Source organism: Peromyscus maniculatus, chromosome 1 (assembly GCF_049852395.1).
Source record: "Peromyscus maniculatus bairdii isolate BWxNUB_F1_BW_parent chromosome 1, HU_Pman_BW_mat_3.1, whole genome shotgun sequence".
NCBI lineage: Eukaryota > Metazoa > Chordata > Mammalia > Rodentia > Cricetidae > Peromyscus > Peromyscus maniculatus.
Genome location: NC_134852.1, coordinates 63,471,573 through 63,477,652, shown reverse-complemented (window position 1 = coordinate 63,477,652; position 6,080 = coordinate 63,471,573). Strand labels below are relative to the sequence as shown.

The 6,080-nt window shown below is 39.5% G+C and overlaps 1 pseudogene; it reads left to right on the top strand.

Moving 5' to 3' along the window:
* The first annotated feature begins 3,018 nt into the window (after nt 1-3,018).
* On the top strand, nt 3,019-5,224 carry LOC107400528 (non-histone chromosomal protein HMG-17 pseudogene; annotated as a pseudogene).
* The last annotated feature ends 856 nt before the right edge of the window (nt 5,225-6,080 follow it).

Below are 6,080 nucleotides of genomic sequence, written 5' to 3'. Positions count from 1 at the left end.
ATGTAGAACATATCTAAACTTGATCAGATTGCAAAAGAAAAACATAATGAGTGTCTGGGCATGACAATTCCTCTCAATAAAGTAGTGAATGCCTCACCACATCCAGTCACCTTTGCTTTAATAAATTGACTGTAAAGCCTCTGCTTAAAAATTCATCTGCTTTATTTATTAAGGGTTTGAATTTGTGCTCACATGGATTTGTGGGACTCTTCATTATTATAACCTTGACTGAAAACTCATAGGAAGAAGGATGAAATGTCAAAGTGATTATTCTGAGACTGGATTAGTTAATACTGGAAAGAGGTCATTTTCTCCCTGTCCTCCTGTGTTCTTTTTATATCTGCAATAAGAATCTCTCATTGCTGACAAGTGGGCTTCAGTTCACACAGCAATGTCAAATGATTAGTAGTAGCTTCTTGAAGCAAATTACAGAGGGAGACTGTTGTAGCAGGAATCTTAAAGGTTCTTATTAATAAAATCAAACCCGAGGCCAGTTATTGGGGTGAATACTGGAAGGTCAGAGGGACAGAACAAGCCACAGCAAACCTCACCTGGTCCACTTCTCAGCTGGTCTTGTTTCCTCAGACTGGAAGCTTCTGTGTTCTCATCCCAATGGCTCTCTGCTGAACTGCTGCTCAAAAGCCTGAAGCTTAACCAGCCGAATGCTTAACCAGCCACATGCTTAACCAGCCAAATGCTTCTAGTTTCTGGTCCTCACGCCTTATATACCTTTCTGCTTCTACCAACTCCCTAGGATTAAAGGCTTGCTTCCTGGGATTAAAGGCGTGAGTCACCATGCCTGGCTGTTTCCAATGTGGCCTTGAACTCACAGAGATCCCAGATGGATTTCTGCCTCTGGAATGCTAGGATTAAAGGCGTGTGCTACCACTGCCTAACTAGTGGCTTTTCTGTTCTCTGACCCCAGATAAGTTTATTAAGGTACACAATATTTTGGGGAACACAATACCACCACAGACTGTGAAATCAATCCACTGTCAGCAGGGAGAACAACTCTAGAAGATTCTACAGTCTGCCTTGTGCCAGTGATGAAGACTGGTAATGTTAGATTATCTCTATCTCATATTCCTAGGATCTTCTGTTGATCTAGTCTACTAAGTAAGTGGAAAACAGCTGATTATTTTCTCTTAAAGTTGAGGTAAGTCTTGCATCTCAGTTGTCACCTAATCTTAGAGTATCTGGTCTTTAATTACTCACTAACAATTGATAAATTACATAGACAACTCTTTTGTAAGGATGTCATAAAAGTCTTTGCAGATGGATTAAGTGCTATTTATAACAATAATTATAGTCAAATATATACTAAATGAGTCTACCATGACTTATTAATCTGTATCATTGAAGACTTGAAAGTTTAATGAGAAGGAGAGGGGATAAAAGCAAAGCAGAAATATGGCAAGGAGTTCTCTGTTGAAAGAAAGTACAAGCAGTTTCAAGAACTCAGAAAACAGGAAGTGACTCTACAAGGGGAGGGACAGATAGTGGTCCTCCCAGACAAGGAGTGAGGAGTCTATACTCTCTTCTTTCTAGGGTTTACAGCTAGTGGAGAACTTGTGTTTCATTTTGTATAGCTGGAGGCCAAAAGTGGGTATTTGTAACAATCTGACTGAGGTGGGACTACATACATATTGAGGATTTTTCTTGAACAGAGTAAAGAGAACACATAACTGGTCTTAAAAGCTAAATATAAAGTGAATACTAGTGGATTGTTTTTACTTAGATATGTCAGAAATTAGAAAAGGGTTAATGACAGAAAAAGAGGCTTGAAGAAAAGTGAGTGGGCAGTGTCATATAACATATGCACTACAAAAAAGCAAAGACGAGTACTGGGGGACAGAAGGTTACAGGTAGGTGTGGGTAAACAGGGAGATGGGGGAGTGTGTGAGAAATCAACCAGAACTGTTCACAAATGAAAATGCCATAAAGAAACAGGTTTTTCTGTGTGCTAATTTAAAACTAAAGAAGATTGTGAATGCTATTTTGAACTATTAAATATAATATTAATTAGCATATTACTTTTAAAGATCTGCATATGCCAAGTTGCTATAATATCTCCCAAAGTAATTTAATTATCTGTGAACCACCCCCATTCTTTCCTCCCTACCAACTGTTTGAAATGACAATCTTATCATATGCTTAGAAAAAGTCACAGTCACATATATAATTCTGTGGGTCATGTTTTCCAGCCTTTATTTCAGTCTGTGATTGGAACCTGATGTCTGCAGATGCCCAGGCAAGGAAGAGGTTCTCGAACTAAGGAAAGGAGGAGCAATGCCCTATGTAACTTATAATTTTATTCATAGGCATTGACAAGCTCACTTGGAGAGTCCAGCTTTTGTGTACACATAGAATAGCCAATGCAAACCTGCAGAGTCAAGGAGTTATGTACTTTACAATAGCATCACTGAGAGGGAGTGCCCCAAAGAATGGTAAGAGATCATTTCAGGAGTAGTCAAGAAAAATTGTGTGGAGTAAATGGGATTTAATAATGTTCTAAACAACAAACAGAACTAATAAAAATGGAGAGCGGGACACATTTCAAATTTGAGAACAGTGAGCAGAGCTGTGCAAGTTTGAATGTAGGGCTCACAGTAGCTTGGCTGTAAGAAGTCAAGAGAAATGTTTATTGACTTTGGCAAGTGTGGAGGTTATTAGATGAGTTTTCTAGACTACATTTGTATGTGGAATGGAAAATGTTCAATGTGTATCTCCACGAGAAGCAGACTCACAGAGAGGTTGCTTCTCCCTACTTTTCTATCCCAGAGACCTTAATTTAGAGACCTGGAAGAAATAAGTACTGAGCTAAGCCTCCTTATAATAAATCAACCTGGGATATGTTGGCAAAGCCCTGACTTTTTTTTTTTTTTTTTTTTTTTTTGTAGTGCCCAGATTCGTAGCCTCCAACTGCTAGAGCATTCTGAAAAATAGAAACAAATCAGCTCACATCTATGGGGTGAAAAATGAGTTTTTCCCTTGATGCTAGTTTGAGTGGGGTGAAAAATGAGTTTTTCCCTTGATGCTAGTTTGAGTGGTTTAGCTCTGTTGGCTGTCTATTCTGCTATTCACAAAGAGATTTTTACGGTCAGTAAAACATAATTCAAACAAGAACCATAGTTAGTTGCAGAAAGGCATAGTCACTGCATTGTCTCAAATATATTTTTATTAAAAATGAAAGAAAAACTTCATAACCATCTTTGAGGACAAAAACTAACAGATCCATGGCAACCATATGGTATTTACAATCAAATTCTGTCAGGTCTTCAGCTACTTCACATGAACTTCAAATTAATCAGAATCATCAAACTACCACTAATCTCAGTTCCTAATTGAAAGGTTTGGTTTTCTCAAAAGGAGGGCTGGTATAGATAGACCTTCTTTTGGACCGCCAGTTGCCAAATGCAGAGACTTCTTATTAATTATGAAAGCTTAGCCTTAGCTTGTGCTTGTTCCCAACTAATTCTTATAACTTAAATTAACTCATTTATATTAGTCTTTATTCTTCTATATAGTTTGTTACTTCTCCTCCACAATGTACATCTGACTTCCTATGTGTCTTGCTGGTGAATCCACTTCTCTTTATCTTAGAGTTCCTATCTCTGCCTGGAAAGTCCTGCCTAGTCTCTCTTTCCTAGCTATCGGCCACTCAGTTCTTTATTAAACCAATCAGGTACCTTAGGCAGGCAAGGTGAAACAATAACACATTTTCACACAGTGTGATAGAATATCTGGCAACAGACTGGCAAAAGAAGACGAAAGTACTATGAAACAGCCATTTAAAATGTTTACTTTTCAGCTGAAAATGTGCATTTTATGTCCCATAATTTTTGAGATGGTTGCTTTTGTAAAATAGGGACACATGAAAATAAAATGTCTTATATATCAAATTCCTTCTTATAGTAATTACAACTAAATTTTAATCACACTTACTGTGCCAAATATTCAGCTACATTTTTGTGCTTTGGATTGTTTAATTAATGTGAAACATATTTGCTAAATATATTTTCTTCTGAATTTGCTAAATGAATATAGTTTCACCATTTAATGCTAAAACATATTCTTAAAATACTGCTGCTGCATATATGCTGCTATAAAAGAACCTATAGAAAAAAGTGTTCTCTATAAATTCAATCTATGAAAAGTAATTGAACCTATCTATTAAAGATTTAGTTTCTCATAAGGAGATGTTATATTTCATAAACAAATTTAAGCATAGACACCACTTTCTTTTTTTAAGTAATTACATTTTACTTGATAGACCTCAGACACAGGGTACTACCTTCTCGGGTCGGCGCCCCAAGAACCCAGACTCCAGTCCAGTTGATGCAAACAGCAAGAGGTTTATTGATGTGGCTGTACAGTCGGGCTATTCTCCTCTCAAGAGCAAGAGTTGTGCCCTACGGTAGCCACATGGGTACTTTTAAAGGAAAAGGAAGACCCACAGAAGCCATATGATTACAATTCCCATGCAATCTCATTCCAATTGGTTCATGTCTAGGGGCTACTTTCACAAGATTATGGCCTAATCACAGGGTAGGTACAATCACGTCCACATGCACAGTTTTGCCCAGAACCTCAGGGGGGTATCAGGGCGGGAGTGAAGGTTACAGTGGTCTTTCCTGGAACACTTGCAATTATCCCAGTCACAGTTGAGCAACATATCTTAACAGAAATCTCCATACATTGTGGTAAGGGTGGTTGAGTAATGGCTGAGTCAGTTTGCCCTTGGAACTAGCTTTTTAGTTCCTCATTCTCCTGGGGCTTGGGAAGTGTAAGCCTGAAGGGTTAGGGTCTTTCATACTGAAAATAGAGTATTCCCCCCTAGAGCCCAAGCAGTGTGAAGAAGCAACAAGAATGACCCCCAGATAGGCCAGTCCATCCACTGCTGCACCCTGGAGTCAGCACCTCTGTCCCCTACCACAGCTCCCCACTGCAGCCATACCCAAAAGAAAGGCTGGATGGGATGCTAAAGGAGATAAGGGCAAGGTGAAGGATGGGCCACAGAGAAGATCTGCAAGGTTGTCTGCTAAACCTGATCCTCCAAAACCAGAGCCCAAGCCTAAAAGGTCCTTGCAAAGAAGGGAGAGAAGGTACCCAAGGGGAAGAAGGGAAGGCTGATGCTGGTAAGGATGAAAATAATTCTGCAGAAAATGGAGATGCCAAAACAGACCAGGAACAGAAAGCTGAAGGTGCTGGAGATGCCAAGTGAGGGGTGTGCATTTTTGATGACTGTGTACTTCTGGTGACTGTACAGTTTGAAATACTATTTTTTTTATCAAGTTTTATAAAAATGCAGAATTTTTTTCTTCTTTTATTTTAAGCTATGTTGTTAGTACATATAACACTTCACTGTTTTGTGCAAATGAATTTCAGACCATCCCTTGCCTTCAGGCCTAGTGGCATTCCAGAGCAATTGACTGAGGACAATAGGCCTTTTGCATAACCAGATGCAGTAAGGACTGGAGGGGAATTCCAGAGGGGCAGAGAGTTATGTGGCAAGGAGAGAAGGGACAGGGCAGTTTTTCTGTAGATGGTAGACAGAGCTGCATGGCCAGAGACAAGTGAGAAAGGCAGAGATTCAGTAGGTGGTAAGGCAGATCCCTTGCAGTGTTTTCTCAGAGCCAGAAGTAAGGAGCAAGGAAAGAAAGATGCAGGAGGGAGGAACAGAGGATGAAGATGAGGTCAAAAGCATAGGAGCTTACTAAAACTATGAGGACAGGAAAAATAGGCACAGAGAGGAGCTGAATGTGAGGATGGGACTGAAGCTGTAGAGAGAATTTTGTCATAAAGGAATAAAGTAAACAGACAAAGAGCATGGTATACATAGATTCTTTTCCCCAAAACAATTCTCGCCATTTGTAGTATCTTCTCTGGGGCCCTGGGAAGAATAATATTAAGGCTGGTCTTTTAATAATATTATAGACCTGTTGTCCTTGGGTATCCAGATTCAGAAGAGTAATCAACCAAGCGTACTCAAAGGAGACTGTCCAGACAGGCAGTTTCCCTGGAGAGTTGTAAAGGTGACCTCCAAAGTGCCAGCTACCAATGCCCCTCACCACAGGTTC